Genomic DNA, 19,480 nt, shown 5'->3' on the forward strand with positions numbered 1-19,480 from the left:
TTGTGGTGTTTATCTACGTACTATCTTCCTCTGGATCAAGCTCTAGCTCAGTAACCTTACGGCTGTTACGTCCAAACAGCAACGTGTAAGGCGTGTACCCTGTCGTAGCATGAACCCGGTTACTGTACACCCAGACCAGTTCTGGTACAAATTCAGGCCATTTCATTTTCCTGTGTCACGGTGTAGGGGAATGCTGGTGAGGAAATAGCAGATACGGGCTGGGTGAGCAGGGAAAACTAATCTGTCCCTAGACTGGGAACCCTGAATAGCCCTGACCCCAAAAGTATCTCTGATGGTGAGAAGGTTCGGGTCTCCACCCTAAGCCCTAACTCCTCCACAAGCCCTGCGCTAATTCCCCAAACCTCCCTCCGCAGAACAAAGGTACAGCAATCTCAAAGGAAAGGACTTCAGCAGCACAAACGAACAGCACTGCACAGCACGGCTTCCAGGTATAGAGTGAAACTCTATCAGCTGCACCACCTGGTGGAAGGCGAGGCTACTTAAAGGCTAAGGGGAGGAGACACACAGAAACTCACATCCACCAGGACATGGCAATAGAATTGGCATGAACCCATGCAGTACAAGAGGGAATTTCACAGTTTAAGTTACAGCGGCATCTAGAATAGACCGCAGACACACAGCGCTAGACAGCGTGTGACATCCTGTCATCTTCCTGTTGTCCTCCACAATTCTCAGAATGTAGATAAAGTTCTGTTGAAACGTTCACAGTCCCCATTTCTCTATGGGTGGTAGGGTGTAGTTCTGGAATTCTCAATGTTGTACAGTTGGTGCAATTCATCCATGACTTTTCCATGAAAACAGGCTCCCATCTCAGAGTGAATTCTTTTTGGACACCCGTATACGCAGATGAAGTCATGACAGATGGCACAGGCTGCTGACTCGGCTTTTTGATTCCCGGTGGGAGTCATGACTGCTAACTTATTAAAATGATCCATCATCACCAGACAGTACAGACAACCATTATCGGAGTGGCTGATCTTGAGATAGTCCACCATCAGCACTTCCAAAGGGAAAGAAAACCTCTTCACCTATATAGATGCTCTGTGTTTAGGGGGTTTAGTCATCTCACCCTGATGGGATTTCCGGTAATCTTCTTTCACCACTCGATTTACTTGTGGCCAATACAGAAGCCGTTGTAGCCAGTGGAAAGTTCTCTCTGTTCTGAAATGGGTATCACTCTCATGGACTTCCTTCTTCACTATGGGCTTCATTCCTTGTGAAATCATTAGCAGATTACAATGAGGCAATCTGGGCTACCGCCTAGGGCCAAAGGCACCGGGGGTCCTTTGGCCATATTGTCCTCATTATAATGGTTTTTTTCACCACTGTCGGCAGTGGACATCTCCGAAGAGGGAGCTTTCCTAAAGCTCAGCTGCCAGCAACTCACAATGGTTTGCTGGCATCTACAAGGCTATGTGTGTATGTGCTCTTAGGAATAACAGAAGCTTTGGTCCTCTCCTCCACTTTTGGCTGAGATTTAGAGGATTAATCGGAGACATAGAACCGCTGTTCTCCACTTTGGAATCCAACCCTTCAGATATATGGTATATGATGTATAGTATTGATATACCAAAAATATCAGTAATAATCAATTAAATTCTAAAAGACATTAATCAATTTAAAATTTGTATTTATTTAGTTTAATTAAATCTGGCATGGAAGGATGAAGACGTGTTCTTGGAGAAGCCTTCAACTTTAGCAGGTGTTTCTTTCTGGTCAGGAGGCCACGAGTAGATGGTTCAAATCCTTCCATACAGGTACAGCATTGATGGTGGACATGCTGTAGTTTCTTCAGGGCGCTAGATGTGGGGGTTTTCTGTCCTCGAGATGTCTAAGGTGCCCTGGTGACAGCAGGCAAAAATGCAGCTTCCTCTGACAGTGCGAGCAGCCCTGGATAATCCACGCCGGCAGAATGATATCATCCGGCGGAAGATGGAACCTATGAGAAAAGATGTAAAACTAATGTAAGTAATGGGACTCCATATTAGAGGGTACTACTGTGGTGTCACTGTGGGAGAACATTAGAGGAATCTCATCACACAGAGGGCAGGGATCATTGTCAGTCATCATACATGTGACAATCCCACCACTGACAGATAACATCTGCTCCACATGACTTCTTCTCACTGACATCATACAACAGGGAGATTATTGTCACACTTACCTCGCCTACTTTCCCCCTCTTCTACTTTCTCTGTTTTTTCTTGTCTTCTCAGTTTTAGAAAATATTTTCTTTTCTTCTGAACTGGAGATTCTAATCAAAAAGTCAGAAAAAAATATTAATTATAAACTTCTAAAATATTTTCTTTGTATCTATATAGAATTATGCAATTGATTAATATGCACCTGTAGCATTTCTGTGTGCCGCCATGTGGTGACTCCCTAAGGAAATATGTCCCCTTATTATCATGACATACTTGCAGCAAGCCACTGTGTTATCATATAATCAGTTAGATTAAACTTCAGTGTAACTTTCAAGAGCACCCATCACCAGATCAAAAGTTTCTGAGATTCACTCTTATCTTATGTCTGCTGCTCCCCTGAGTATTCTGATATTTGTTTTGCTAAAATCCACCCTATGGTTTTTTCCATGAGGGTGTGGCTCACAATTTTATATTGCAGAGCAACCTAAAGACACGCCCCAGAGGATCCTGTGAGCACCGCCCTCTTGGAAAAGACCATAAACATTAGCACTAAATAAGACCCATAACTCAAAAAACTGAATACTCAGGGGAGCAACGGGAATAAAGTAAGTAATTTTTGAAGCCTTCATGTGCTGATTCACATTATAATTTTGGATTATAGGCTATAGTTGGATGGCCTATAAACCTGTACATACCTGACAATGAGGACGAGGATGACTCGTTGTTTTTAGCAGTGAAACACTGATTGTCTCCATTAGTTTTGGAAGAGGAAGACTCTTTCTGCCTGTTTGGTAGAAGAAAGACCAGTAAATTAAAAGTAAAAACAATAGAAAAAATGAAGAACACCTGTTTGTGAGGCCAATTAGGACAACATAGAGGGGATACCCTGCCCACGGCCTCAACTAGTAATATTGGCCTGTCATGAGCTGGAAATGAATGGCTGGTCACAATGATCAGCTGTTATTGCAGTGTTATCACAAGCCAGACGCACAGAGATCAGCAATCATGGGGTGGTGGATGCTGGATTTAGATTTGTGTTACTCGTGTCTTGTATTTGGTTCTGAACATACATCAAAACTAAATCTCATAATAATAATAATCTACTCACATGTCTGAGTGTTTTTCACTGTTCTCTTGGGAACACTGTGGAGGTGACATAGGCTCTACATTGGTCATCATCCCGGTATTGGTGATATTTAGCTAAAACACACAGAGAAAAATAAATTGATTTATTTTTAAGCATTTTTGTAATTATAGGTTTTAGACATACTATTAGCCACATACTTACTTTACAAAACCTTTGATAAGATGATACAAAGTTTTTTATTTCTGGCCAGTCATTGTCCTCTCTTGTGTCCGCCTCATCTGAATTCATGTGTCTGCTACAACGAGCTACAAAGTACAAGTGTTATCAGAGATAATTAGTATAAGACCCGGTCAGACATTCACCCTGTTATCACTAATAATGATGAGAACTTATCTTCACATAAAATGAAAGACAAGACACACAGCAGTTTTCTGCAGATGACGTCTCATTTTACTTACTGATAAAGTAGCGGGTGTCCTCATCTGACTTTAGCTCAGGAACGAACAGGGGCTTCTGACTTAGAAGGTTGTCAAAGTCTAAGTGATGCAGAAATGGATGCATTTTGATCTCATTTGCTCCTCCTGGAAAAGGAAGACAAGAAAGAATGTGATAGAGTCATTTTTAGAGAAACTGCTCCATATCGGTACAGTTTATGTTAACCTGAACTGAAGATGTAACAGCAGACATGAAGGAAATGTACTGAAAGTCACAGCATGAAAAATGGGGAATGGATAAGTAGGTAGATTACTGAACCTCATGGACACAACCATTTGTCTGCTCACAGACGTGTAATAAGTCATAATACTATTATAATATTACCTGTCCCAAGTCTATCTGCTGGATCTTTTCTGAGCAGCTGAGTGATGATGTCCCGAGCATCAGGTGGAGTAGAGTATTTATGATATGTCAAAATTAATTTATCTGTTATATAGAAACAAATATTACAGGAAATGAAACGTTTTCATTTATTTTTATAAAAAATGTCCTTAATAAGGCTAGAAATTAAACCAGAAAACCAATGAAACCAAATAACAGTGACATCACAAGCATTCAGATTATTTTACTTACCCTCAAGGACACTGCGTAAAATATCTCTTTTTAAAGCCCCTTTAAATGGTGTACATCCATAAAGAAATTTATGTAGAGTGATCCCTACTGACCACCAATCAACGGGCCTTCCATAGCCTTTCCTTTGGATAATTTCTGGGGCCATGTAACTAGGGGTGCCAAAAGTCTGGAAACCAACAGAAGAATGAGATGATAATCAATAAATATAATTGCGTCAAATAACATCAGTGCAAACGTTTTATAGAGAAATTGTCAGAGAAAGAGAAAGAGATGAAATCTGTAAAGTACAAGACCTTGTAAGTAAAGCCTACCTCTTCATCAAGGAACTCGCTGGTGATGTCCTCAGATGAAGCCTTGTAGATATCTGAGCTTGGTCTCATGAGGCCGAGTTTTGAAACCCCAAAATCGGTGACCTTAATATGTCCTGTTGATGATATCAGGAGGCTGTGAAAGAAAGAAATGGTGTCAGACCCAAGTAATAACCCATAGACTGTATAAAAACTATAATTTTTTTTCCCCTTTATTATACTACTGGGGTCACTTACTTGCCAGGCTTCAGGTCTCTGTGCACCACACCATAACTGTGCAGGTATTCCACAGCAAGTACCGTTTCCGCAATGTACATACGGGCCAGGGGGACTGGTAAAGGACCCCTGCGCTTTATAAGACTGGCACAGTCTCCTCCTATCGGAGAAAGCAAATATGAGAGGTGAGGGTTTGTTTCAATGTAAATTACACATGATGAGGGTGAATATGAAATAAGTGGAAATATTGGGACAAGATGGCCTATATAGAGATATACTGTGTAATGTAGAGCGTATACTGTATACTATATGTTGCCATCCATGTGGGCACATTATGGTCATATATAGGTGCTAGGACTAAACAGACGTGGGCTGGATATAGATACAATGGATGTGTCCTACCTGGTACATACTCCATGACCATACACAGATGAAGTTTAGTAGGGAAAGAGCAGAACATGGAGGCCACAAAGGGACAATCAGCGAATGCTGAGATGTCCCTCTCCAGAAAGGCCAATTCAAGTCTCTTTGGCTTTTTCAGGTTCTCCTTGTCCATTGTCTTCATAGCACAAATCTGGTTTGTGTCTTTATGGCGCACTAAGTGGACGGCCCTGGAGAGGAAGAAAATCCATGATTTATTCCAAATTCTTATTAACAGTCCATCTATAGACCTCATCAAATGATCTCCTGTACTAATGGTTAATACTAGATGTGAGGCCATCACTATAAATCCATGTCTAGAAATGCATAAAATAATACTCCATAAATGATTATCAATGGAGGGTCCACATCCACGTCACATCCTAACTGACCTGACAGATAGATGTGGACAGTGATGTGGTCTCCTAATTTCTCTATGGGAATATTACATGGGCAGGACACCGAGGCATCATCATAAGGAGCCCTGGGAAATAAACATTATACCAAAGTAAAGCTCACCCAAAGGCTCCACTGCTGATCAGTTTGATCTGTTTATAGTCGCTCTTACAAGGATTTCTCTCAGGGTTCAATGATCCGATCAAGGCCTAAAAAGGAATAAGAAATGACATTAAGACAGAAAATGCAGGAGAATAAAAGCTCAAGATGCAGGAACGTCTCCCTTCTATATTATGTCCCCACTGATTACACTGTAGAGAACGTAATACAAGCCGGACCCACCACAGACCCCATTATATTATAAAGGGAAATCCCCCATACACATAAATCAATACTGCAGGGAAGGATAAGGGACATCACACAGAGGGGGCAGGAAGAATAACGCCATTATCACACATAATATGTCTGATCTACATGACGAACAGTGATATCCCATTGTCATATGGGATATAATATGGGATGTATAATTCACACCCGTCATCTAATGATATACAGACGTCCCTCTGATACTTACACTGGCAGATTCCTGGATGATTTCTGGTGTTTCACATATTCCACCATCAGTATTTGCCGGCACAGTTATTCCTAAAATAATGAAGAAACGTTATTTATTAAATGTCTATATCAGCACTTAATAACCAAAAGAAAAGGAAGTAAAAAAGTCAAATATCAAAAAACATAACAAATTGTATTGATTAATCAGAACAATTCATGATAAAAAAAATAATAAGAGAATGTCAGACACAGAGAACGCTCTCTCTTTCAAACCAAGAACAACTGATCAAAATCACTTCAAAACCTATTCATAATGGTATTCATACAAGTTTGTGTCTGTTTAGAATGTAGAAGATATAGGAACAATCTGTAGTCCTCAAAATTAATAAGACAAATAAAAAAGAGAAACCTGCACAGTCTGGGAGGGTGGGAAGCAAGACCCCGACATGTGTTTCGCATAGGCTTCTTCCAAGGGGTATTGAAGAAGTTTTGCGTAGGCTTCTTCCAGCGGGTGTGTAAGAAGCCTACATGAAACGCGCATCAGGGGCTCACTCCCCACCCTCCCAGACCATGCAGGTTTCTCCTATTTATTTGTTTATTTATTTATACAGAGGATGAAGAATAAATCAACATATTCTTTGCCGTTCTCAATAACGAAATATTTGAATGTAAAATATTAGATGATCGTCTTACCTTCTATCAGATCGGAGTTTGGCCCTGGCTGACTATTATCTGGGTCAGCAACATTTAGGTTTTGCCCCTCTGCGGAGTCGCCTTTTGATGTTTCCTGATGGATATAAGATATACAATTAATATAACATTTCTCAAACACTAGATTACCATATATATAAAGCAGGAAGGATTAAACCTGGATTTACTTGACAAGTTCAGTATTGGACGGACAATTCACGGCCACTCTATCAAGTAAATTTACATTAATATTTAAGCGACTTGTATCTACAACTGTTCTCTAATAACTTCTATCAGAACTGCAGCATTTACAAGGAGGAAGATTGTGATGATCGAGTGAGACAGAGATAGAAATACAAGCTCCGCACCGCTGAGTACAGACTGTCACCACGGAGGATGGAGCCACAGAGACAGGCTGCCATAAAATATCCTGTGTCTGCCTGGAGCGGAGAGAGGAAGGCCTCTACCATCATAAATCTGACCTTCTGCTATATGACTGGTAATCTGGAGAAGATCAGACAACAAGGACATGAGATGTAGAAGATGACAGATCCTTACCAGGCTCTCCAGTGAGTAGGCCGGATACTCCAGTACAAGCAGGACATTTTGGGCCAGCTGTTTGAAAAAGGCCAATTCTCCACTTTGGGATTTTTCTTCAGCCTATAAAGATGAAAATAAACAAGAAATGAAAATAATCAATAAAATTCATGAACATATATGGTATTGCCACGTTTGTTAAAGTCTGATCTGTTAAGATAGGTGTTTATTAATTGTGTTAATTAATTCCCTAACATCGAGAAAAAAAATCAAAACGCTAGATTTACAGGTTTTTTTGCTCACCTCACTTCACTAAAAAAATGTAATAATAAGTAATTAAAGCACCGTATGTACACAAAAATGATATCAATAAAAACCTGAGTTCACTGCGCAAAAAAAGGCTTTACTTAGTTATATCAACAGAAAAATTACAATGTTATGGGTCTCTGAATATAGTGACACAAAGAACCATTTCATCTCAATTGGATTTATTTTCACCTTGTTTCAATACAATGTATGGTAAATAGGATGGAGCCATTGAAAGTTGCAATTCATCCCAAAAAAACAAGCCCTCACATGTCTATGCCAATGGAGAAATAACAAAGTTATGGCTCTTGAAAGAAAGTGAGGAAAAAATGAGAGCAGAAAAATGAAAAATTCTGTGGTCCATAAAGGGTTAACCAATCCTATTCCCTCCTCCCCCCGCATCCAGGACCTTCCCACCCCTAATTCAACTAACCCTTTAGATCCCACCCTCTCCTTTGTCATGTAGCCTGATTGCCCTGTTTTGACTCCAGGCTATTCTTATCTGGGTATTTGGCACAGGTTAAACTTAAACTTGTATTCCATTATTATTTTCCATTATTATTATATATAATTTGTGCAGATTGTCTGCTACTTACCTGGTGTACTAATGTCCAGATGTTCTGCTGTAAATGCTCAAGATATTCTGAGCTTATACAACCTTGGTGGTATTTGGTCAGGCAATCTCTCACAAGCTCCATAACCAGCCGGTAAGTGAAGCTGAGGACGCCATCGGGTAGTGGTAGCACAAAGTCAGGGTCATAGGTGGTAAGAATCCCCTGGAGTAGTGCTAACACCTGAAGTCTGTCTGGAGGAATTCCAGACATTTCAAGTAATCCAAGCGCGGTTAGTATATGACTAGCTATATGGCTTATCACACCAACAGCAATGACACCGGAATGTCAAAGTGACAACAGGAGTGTAAACACTTGTAGAAGTAGTGATGGTTAATTGTGATGTCATAATGGAATCTTGTGTTCTAATCTTAAAGGGGCATCTTACCTTATAAGGAAGTTGCCTTGCAACCCTTAAGTAGGGAAAAATATAGGCTCAGCATCAGTATCTGTTATACACAATAAAAATTATAGCGTTTTGTATCAATAAGAAATTCCGATCCCAGCGCTAACAGAAATATCTTTCTGTGGGAACAGGGCATGTGGGGCTGGGGCTGCATCCAACCCTGGCATATGAAGCACGCTGGCCCATGTTGCTCTGCCACAACCACTTCCAAAGATGGGGGTCTTTATTACAAATATGACCCTGCCTACCAATGGAGAAAATCAAAATTTACTACTCCCAATAATTCCAGTTTTTAAAGTTGGCAAAATAGGTCTCTTTATAATATTAATAGTAACCTCTTGACCCTCCTTATAATAATAATAGCGCCCATCTGGTTCTCCTGATAATATTAAAGGGAATCTGACAGTGGCATCAACCCTCATAAGCCATCTATATGGGCATTTAGGTCATAGAACGTTGAAGAAACCGATACCTTGATATCTGCCATCTGATGTCTTATTCCACAGAAATCCACATTTTCTTTTATATGTAAATGAGCTGTTAAGATCTATGGGCCGGACATAGATCTCCCTGAGAATCTGCATCCAGAGATTATTTTCAATGGAACAGGTAGTTATCAGTGGGAGACATGTACATCAGGAGAGTAGACGGTCAGTCATTACATGTGTCACACTGGAAATGACTCTTTTCATTTATAATAAGCCCTGGATGCAGATTCTCAGGGAGATCTATGTCCGGCCCATAGATCTTAACAGCTCATTTACATATTAAGAAAAAAAGTCAATTTCTCTGGATTAAGACATTCATCAAATAGTGGCTATCAAGGCATCACTCTATTCAACTTTCTCTGACCTGCATCTTTATGTAGACGGCTTATGAGGGTTGATCTTACTGACAGTTTCCCTTTAATAGTGTGGCTCGGACCTCCTTATAATAATAGTGCCCCTTATGGGCCTCCTTATAATAATGATAATAATGGTGACTACCTGTTCTTTTTTATTAAATTAAAAATAATAATGCTCCGTCAGGCCTCTTTATAATAGTAATATTAATGATAAAAATATTAGATGACCCCACACGGTTTAGGGAAAGTGTCACTGAATGCAGAAGCCGGGTCTAAGCTCCTAATAAACACTACCCACCTCCTGCCCTGCTGTGTTATTACAGGCTTTATTCCCCTTCAAGCCTAAGCAGCAGAATGCCGGTATCTCCTCTTACTGCTCCATTTCACCTGCTGTCAGTAATGCAAAGTACCTGGGCCCTGTTTTAAAGCCTCTTGCTAACCCCCTCCCACCATGTATCTAGTGGTAGACCCCATATTAATATAAGCCCCCTACATACCTTGAGCTGCCACTCTCCAGCTGTCTTTTCTGGAGCTGATCCCAGCAGGTATGGCTGACAAGAGGCTGCAGCTGGAGGCCTTGTGCTTCAAGCAGCATTGTGGGGAGGAAGGATAGCTGTCCTGACTTCTGGCAAGGCTTGCAAGTCTCCTTCACGGCTGGACTGGGCATCTGGCAATTCTGTCAAATTCTGGCTTGGCCGGTCTGGCAGTGGGCTGCATCGATCCGCAACACTATTAACTGTTAACAATTATAGTGAAGCAGAGAGCCATCAGCTCCCTGCTCTGCCACTTAACTAAGGCAAGCCACAGATTGCTTCCGGCCACAGGCAGGGACTGCAAGGGATCGGTACCACGTAATGGACGTCAGGCAATGAGATGACATCAGAGACTGTAGTGAGGAGGAGCACATCACCACTCGGCATGGGAGTGTCGTGAGGAAAATATGAGTTTATTTCTATTTTTTTGCAGTCACTGCAGGGTACGAATATTATTACAAGATAAGATACCTAGGGGGGCACTAATGTCTCATAAAGAGGCCAAGGAGGGTGACATTGTTATTACAGGTTGTCCCATGGGGCTCTTTTATTATCACTATGGAGGAGGCCTAGAGGGGCTCTGTTATTATTATAAGGAAGCCCGGGGATATTAATATTATTGTAAGAAATCCCGGGGCGCTATAAATATTATAAGGAAGCCCAGGGTCCATTATTATTATTATTATTATTATTATTTTAAGCAGGCCCAGGGGGTCTCTATTATTATTGGGGCAATATTATTGTAAGAAGCCCTGAGTGCACCATTATTATTAGGTACAGATGGGGGCATTATTACTCTGTAGTGGCACAGAGGGGACACTGTTACTGTGTGGGATACAAAAGCAGGAAGCTCTTTCTATGCAGGGTACAGAGGGGGCATTATTACTACGACAGGGGTGGGCAATTAATTTTCCAGAGAGGAAACAAGAGCGACTGTGACTGTTGTGGAGGGTCAAACCAATAGGCTGAATTTAATTCTGCTCATCATTAATATTACCAAAAATAATTACAATTATTATTTTATAATAATAGTATCACTTAATATTAAGAAGAATTAAGTATGCTGACATCCCCCTATATACCGTACGAGCCCGCAAACAGCCTCCAATATACAGTATGAGCCCCTACACAGCCCCTTACATACAGTATGAGCCCCCAAATAGCCCCTCTATATACAGTGAGCCCCCACATAGCCTCTCTGTATATAATATGAGCCCTCACATAGCCTCCTATATATAGTATGAGCCTTCACATATTTCCTATATACAGTATTTGCCCCATAAACAGTATTAGCCCCCCATAGCCCCTCTATATGCAGTGTGAACCTCACATGGCCTCCTATATACAGTATGAGCCCTCACAAAGTTTCATAGTTTTAAAGTTGAAGATAGACTTAACACCATCAAGTTCAACCTATAGTCTAAAATGTTGATCCAGAGGAAGGCAAAAAACCCATGGGGCAGAGATTAATAGCTCCATATTAGGGGAAAAATTCCTTTCCGATTCCATAAGACAATCAGACTAGCTCCCTGGATCAACGCCCCATCACAGAATCTAGTGCCCATATCATGTAATGTTATATTTCTGGAAATTGCAGTTGGAACCAGCTCAACACACCGGAGTAATTAAAAATTTGCAAACTCTTTATTGGAAATCCTTTAAAAATGAAATTGATAAAAAATTGGGCATCTTAGACAACAAAGAGGGGTGTAACAGGAATCAATCCATACGCGTTTCTAGCTACATGGCTCTTAAACACAGTGTTCAAGAGCCATGTAGCTCGAAATGTGTATGGATTGATTCCTGTTACACACACCACCCCTCTTTATTGCTTTGTTGTCTGAGATGCCCAATTTATTATCAATTTCATTCTTAAAGGATTTCCAATAAAGATTTTGTGAATTTTTAATTACTCCGGTGTGTTGATCTGGTTCCAACTCCAATTTCCTCAACTACCTCCAGCGCTGTGCAGCAGCGGGGACGCCGTGCTCCTCCCGGACTGGAACAGCATCTCAGGGGTGAGCTGAATTTTTTCTTATTTAATGTTATATTTCTCAAGAAAAGCATCCAGACTCTTCTTCAATTTTTGTAGTGAATCACTCATTACAAACATCATCTGGCAGAGAGTTCCACAGTCTCACTGCTCTTACAGTAAAGAATCCGCGTCTGTGGTAATGATTAAACCTTCTTTCCTCTAGACGTAGAGGATCCCCTTTTGTCCCCATCGCAGGCCTAAGTAAAAAAGCTCATTATACACATCTCTGTATTGTCCCCTCATATATTTGTACATTGCAGCAGGATCGCCCCTAAGCCTTCGTTTTTCCAAACCGAAAAACCCCAAGTTTGATAATCTGTCTTGGTATTGCAGTCCACCCATTCCCTTAATAACCTTGGTTGTTCTTCTCTGTACTCACTCTAGTTCAGTTATGTCCTTCTTATACACTGGAGACCAAAATTGTACAGAGTATTCTAAGTGGGGTAGCAATGGTGACTTGTATGGTGGCAAAACCAATGTTCTTGCCATGAGTGTCTATGCCTCTTTTAATGCATCCCATCATTTTCTTTGCCTTGACAGCAGCTGCCTGACACTGGTCACTAAAGTGAAGTTTGCCGTCCACCCATACACCCAAGTCTTACTCAGTGACTGTTTTACCCAGTGTTTTACGATTTAGTTCATAATTATTTATTTTATTTCCTCTGCTCAAGTGGAAAGTGGTGACTACCTGTTCTTTTTTATTAAATTAAAAATAATAATGCTCCCTCAGGCCTCTTTATAATAGTAATATTAATGATAAAAATATTAGATGACCCCACACGGTTTAGGGAAAGTGTCACTGAATGCAGAAGCCGGGTCTAAGCTCCTAATAAACACTACCCACCTCCTGCCCTGCTGTGTTATTACAGGCTTTATTCCCCTTCAAGCCTAAGCAGCAGAATGCCGGTATCTCCTCTTCCTGCTCCATTTCACCTGCTGTCAGTAATGCAAAGTACCTGGGCCCTGTTTTAAAGCCTCTTGTTAACCCCCTCCCACCATGTATCTATAGCATCGGCGTCTCTGCCCCCTGCTGGCGTAGCGTACATGTACATACCGTATCATACGTGTACGTTACGGTAAGCTCGGACCAATGAGAGGAAGCATCCGGCGCTCAATCAGAGGAAGTATCCGGCACCCAATCAGAGGGACAGCTGTAACATCACGTGCCAACGTTAGCTGCTGGTCTGAGATTGGCTGGCGGCTGCTTCCTGTGATTGGGCGGAGCTTACAGTAATGTACGGGACGCTACATGTAGGGTACAGCAGCGGAGAGAGACCGGCGGTCGGGCGGAATCCAGCGTGGAGCCACAGAGCACCGATGAGTGTGTGTGTTCTGGCGGGTCTGGCAGTGGCATGGGGTTATTTGGTGGTGGCAGCGTGTTTGGTGGATCCAGCGGCGACCCCAGGAGCGGCTCTGACAACGGCGGCGTCTCTGGCGGTGTGTCCGGCTGTGCTTGGAGCAGCGTTTGCAGTGGCGGGTGCAGCCAGGGTGTCCTGTGCCATCTTCGGACACTCATGTGCTTCCTGCCGGGCACGGCCGCGGTGCCTTATGGGATTCGTTCACTTCGCAAACTGCCAATTATGTAAGTACATAGCCTCCCATTGCTTAGTGTTCTTGATTGTCTTTGTGGGCACACTCTCCTCCGTAGTGTAAAAACAAGGCAGCAGCGCAAGTGCGAATGCTCGCTGGGTTATGTCATCATCTTTGCCAGTGATGGTGCATCGGAGACCAGAGCTGTGGAGTCAAAGTCGGAGTCGTGGAGCCTGAGTCGGTGCCAATTTTGGTGGAGTCGGTATAAAAAGGACTGACTCAGACTCCAAAAATATATAATAAATTGGGTACGGTAGTGCAATGCAATATTTGCAAATTATTATGTTCTACATATCTTGATTATTATAGCAATGATTAAAAGGCTTATGTTCACATGATGCTACAATAAATGTATCACCTAAACATCAGCAATGTACGAAGGAGTCAGAGTCATGGAGTCGGAGTCAGGGAAATTGAGGAGTCAGTGGTTTGGCTTACAGACTCCACAGCCCTGGAGACAGCCAGGCAAGTGTCGCTGCTGCAGTTGTGTGTGCCTTTCCCAGAATTTCGCGCAGTATCCTAGATGCCAAATTGCAGCATCTGTATCCAGGATCGTGCATCTACCTAATAATGCATGTTGCAGCAGCCTCCAAGATGCATTATCAGTAGGAATAGATATATTCAGATGCTGAATATGGACAAATATTTTCAATTAACACTACCCCACCACTATACTAGAGAAGCAAACAAAACCATCTCAAACTTTTATTTAAAACATTTTATTTACTGGAAAAAGTAATGAGGCAGAGGGCAAAAACATTTAATACAAAAAAAAATAAATTCATATATGTACTCTTTTAAAAACAAAGGAAAGAAATTCTGCATTAATGAGCCTTGTCATTTATTCATAACTCTGTCAATCTTGCACCAATGCCATCCAGACATGACATCCACATTTGGAAATCTCAATCCCCTTTTTTTGCCAAGAAACATCTAAAGGAGTTATTCAAGTCTCCAACGCTTGGTTACCTAAATAGAAAAAAATAAATAATATAATATATATTAGATGGTGGCCCGCTTCTAACGCATCGGGTATTCTAGAATATATATGTAGGCTGCTGGGGTGTATATAGAGGCTGCTGGAGTATATATAGAGGCGGCTGCTGCTGGGCTGTATATAGAGGCTGCTGGGGTGTATATAGCGGCTGCTGGGCTGTATATAGAGGCTGCTGCTGCTGGGGTGTACTGACCAGAAAATGTGACTGCCTCAGCCAATCACAGGCCATAGTTAACCGGATTTACCCAAAGTCCATTTTCCCTAATATGGGTAAATCCAGTTAATTTGTAGCATATAGCACAGTGGGTAACCGAAGTCCATTTTTCCCTAATCTGGTGAACAACTGCAGTATATGATACTACTTAACCGTTTTTACTCAAAATGAAGGGACTTTGTCGTTTTTTAGACCCTGGGTCACTGCCCCCCCGTGCTGGATCTGCCCCCGCAGTGTTCGCTTTCTACCCTCCATCCCACGTGCTGGCTCTTATGCAGCGGGTGAGAGCGGGCAGAGTAGGCGTGAGTGGGTAGAGCAGAGTGAGGGTAGTAGCAGAGAGCGGGACAGCGGGGGGACAGTGGGAGACAGGAGAACACAAAGGGAGACAGTAGAGCACAATGGGGTCAGTGGAACACAGCGGCGGAGAGCAGAGAAGGGGTCAGTGGAGCATAGCAAGCAAAGCAGGGTACAGCGGAGTACAGCAGGGGACATTAGAGCAGAGAAGGGGTCAGCGGAGCAGAGTGGGGGACAGCAAAACAGAGAAGGGTTCAGCAGAGCTCAGCGGGGGTTAGCAGAGAAGGGTCAGTGGAGCACAGCGGGGGACTGCAGAGCAGAGAAGGGGTAAGCAGAGCATAATGGGAGACAGCAGAGCACAGTGGGGGACAGCAGAGTAGAGAAGGGGTCAGTGAAGCACAGCGGGGAAAAAGCGGAGCAGAGAAGGGTCAGTGGAGCACAGCGGGGGACACCAGAGGAGGGGTTAGCAGACCACAGAGGGGGACAGCGGAGCAGAAAAGGGGTCAGCGGAGCATAGCTGGGGACAGCGCAGCACAGTGGGGGATAGCGAAGCAGAGAAGGGTCAGTGGAGCACAGTAGGAACAGAGAAGGTCAGTAGAGCAGAGAAGGGGTGTGTGTGTGTGTGTATATACACATGCGGTGTGTGTATATGTGTTCCCTCGCCCGACATCGCCGCAGCGCTGCCTGCACCCACCTCCGTGTAGCCACAGCCTCTAGGAAAGACCGCGGCTTGCGGCCTGTGCACGGAGGTGGCTGCAGGCAGCGCAGTGGCGATGTCGGGCGAAGGGGAATGGGGGAAGGGTCCCAGCGACGGCGGGTCCAGGCGGCGGGTGGGTTCCACTTCCGGTGAGCGTGGTTCAATTCTCGCGGCAACTCGCGGCTGGACTGCGCCTGTCCCTGATTGGTTCTGGCCGGCCGGGATTGGTTCAGCGACGCGGGATTTCGGTTACGGAAGTGGAACCACAAGGCAATTATATAGTGAACACACATTTCACATACAGTGACAGAACTACCCAACTCTGAGACCTTATTTTTCCCACACAGCCTGTCCTTGGGTGGCTCCGTCTGAGATAAGGTGTTATATTCAGCTAGGATGCATTTTAAAAAGATTTCTCTCTCCAGTCAGGGTGATGAAGGACTGTATCCCTTATCTGCATTATACACCACAGGGAACTCTGGTTTTACAGATTTCTGCTGCCTTCACCATAGCCCATAGGAGACATAATATATTACCTTATTGTATGATTAGACACTAACATGTCCCTGTGGACATTACAGCTGTGTTAAATAAACAAACAAAAAAATGAGATAAGGCGACACTCTCACCCTTCCTGGGGATGGATGGCACAGTGAGCACCATTTATGGCCTCCCTCCAGGCAGGAGCAGAACCTGCAGGGGGGGCGAGTATAGGAGCAGTGAAAAAAGAAAAAAAACATCACATGGACTGTGAATGCCAGTTTGAAAAAAGAAATATGAAGCATTTCCCACCTTTGGTCCCTAGAGGGAGGGCTTACAATGTTTCTAGTTTGAAAGAAAAAAAATGTGATGCTTCTCCCCTTTTGGTCTTTAGAGGGGGGCTTGCAATGTTAAAAATTTATAGCACACCCCCTGTAACTGATGAACTATAAATTCAGTGGCCTGAACACAGAGCATTGTCAGAAGGTTCCAGTAAATCCAGGTAACTGCTAGCATAGTGCACAGCAAGGCAATCTGATAAACCACTATCCACTAGAGAATGAAATCCACCCAATGTACAGAGTCACTGCTGCCCCAAGAAAGATTGAAGAAAACAACCAGCGTGTATTTGTTGTTTTAGGAAATAGGCTGTGAGACTTTTTTTTTTTTTTACAGGCTAGGTTTTATTTTTACATGGTGTTTTTTAATACAGATCCCATGGTGTTGTGGATCCGCCGGCTGCTGGGCGTAAGTATGTACCTTACCTACCAGTGTCTTACATCTGCCAATATGTATAACATTTTTTATTCACTTCTGGGTGTCTATGGGTAAATTACCTTACTTGATGCAATACGCAGTCACACTGTGACAGTGATACCACATGGAACGGTGTGAAGTCTACCATTTTGTCATGTCTGCAGCTTTTTGAGCGCTTTATGAATGTGTAAGGCCGTATTCCCTTTGACAGTAGTTGCACGGTGCATCACCAGTCTTATACTGCTTTTTTTAGAACATATACCACGAGGACATACCTGACCTGCCCAGTTTGCTCTAAAGTATCAGAGCGACTGGACAAACATCTACACGGAGTGTGCATGACCCAGAATTCTGCCGAGGAGAGGAAAGCCGCTACTGCTGATGCAAGGGCCAGAGTTAGAAAATCACATCCAAAGGGACAAGCATAGACGAGGAGGACATTATGTCTCTTCAAACATTGGCCAACGTAATCCCTTTCCTTGAGGATAGAGGGTTCCTCATAGTCCGGAAGCCAACTGCGGCCAGGTAGGCTCCACTTTTTCCTATCAATCTTTTGGCTATATCACATGACTTTGTATGTTTAATATATTAGTGTTGAATGATCTGATCGGCCCAACTTCAGGATGGATCAGGCGCTTTTTTGGCTGACTGGGTTTAAGGTTAGGGCCGATCACCGATTGTCGGTCAGATTGGGTCGATGCTTTTGACCCCATCTAACCCAGGATGGCTCATCACCATTTGATATGCATGTCTGTTAATCAGGTGGCTTTTTATAAATTTACAGTACTGTCCAATGTGAGGAGCAGACTGCAGGTGCCAGCAGCACTGCCCCTGCGGTGGAATATGAAGTGGTCGAGGAGAGCGAGATGTCCAAGAGTGTGTAAGTGTCTGCCAGTCAGCCAGTCTGTGTCAGTCAGTCTGTCTGTCTGTCTAACTCACACATAATGCTTTCTTTCCTCGCAGTGCCAGTGCCGTGCATCCCTTTGCTCAGTCAACTCAAGAATCTCCTTCAAGAGAAGAAGAAGACTACCAGAGATCGCCTGTACAGTGAGTTTATTGCTTAGTCTTTTCATTAGGATACACCCAGCATTCAGTTATCCGGTGAACCACTGCACCATATGCTACTACTTAACCGGAATTACTCAAAATGAAGGGACTTTGTCGTTTTTTAGACCCAGGGTCACTCCCACTGTCAGAGGTGCGGGCATTCAGGTGTCTGATGCCCGTCCCAGCTGGCCAGGGGAGATACCACCACCAGCAGCTGCGTCCCAGCTGGCCAGGGGGGACACCACCACCAGCAGCCGCGTCCCAGCTGGCCGGGGGGGAAACCACCACCAGCAGCCGCGTCCCAGTTGGCCATGGGGGGACACCACCACCAGCAGCCGCGTCCCAGCTGGCCAGGGGGGGGGGGGGGGGACACCACCACCAGCAGCCGAGTCCCAGCTGGCCAGTGGGGGACACCACCACCAGCAGCCACGTCCCAGCTGGCCAGGGGGGGACACCACCACCAGCAGCCGCGTCCCAGCTGGCCAGGGGGGGACACCACCACCAGCAGCCGCGTCCCAGCTGGCCAGGGGGGGACACCACCACCAGCAGCCGCGTCCCAGCTGGCCAGGGGGGGGGGGGAAACCACCACCAGCAGACGCGTCCCAGCTGGCCAGGGGGGGAAACCACCACCAGCAGCCGCGTCCCAGCTGGCCAGGGGGGGAAACCACCACCAGCAGCCGCATCCCAGCTGGCCAGGGGGGGAAACCACCACCAGCAGCCGCGTCCCAGCTGGCCAGGGGGGGAAACCACCACCAGCAGCCGCGTCCCAGCTGGCCAGGGGGGGACACCACCACCAGCAGCCGCATCCCAGCTGGCCAGGGGGGGAAACCACCACCAGCAGCCGCATCCCAGCTGGCCAGGGGGGGGAAACCACCACCAGCAGCCGCGTCCCAGCTGGCCAGGGGGGGACACCACCACCAGCAGCCGCGTCCCAGCTGGCAAGGGAGGGACACCACCACCAGCAGCCGCGTCCCAGCTGGCCAGGGGGGAGACGGCGTTTGCTGGCTCACGCCATACACACATATACATATATACTCAAACCAAGGAAGAAGAGGATAGCCGGGTTGCGTTATCATGGAGGCTGGAGAGCCGCGTCTCCACAATGCTTCATTATCTAACTGAAGAAAAAAAAAAAAGGGAAATTAATTTGCAATAATATAAATAAATATATAATATATTATGATACAATATATAATATATATATAAGACCACCAGCAGCCGCGTCCCA

The sequence above is a fragment of the Phyllobates terribilis genome, unplaced genomic scaffold, assembly GCF_046119375.1.
Source record: "Phyllobates terribilis strain yellow unplaced genomic scaffold, ASM4611937v1 Scaffold_3__8_contigs__length_932513732, whole genome shotgun sequence".
Taxonomy (NCBI): domain Eukaryota; kingdom Metazoa; phylum Chordata; class Amphibia; order Anura; family Dendrobatidae; genus Phyllobates; species Phyllobates terribilis.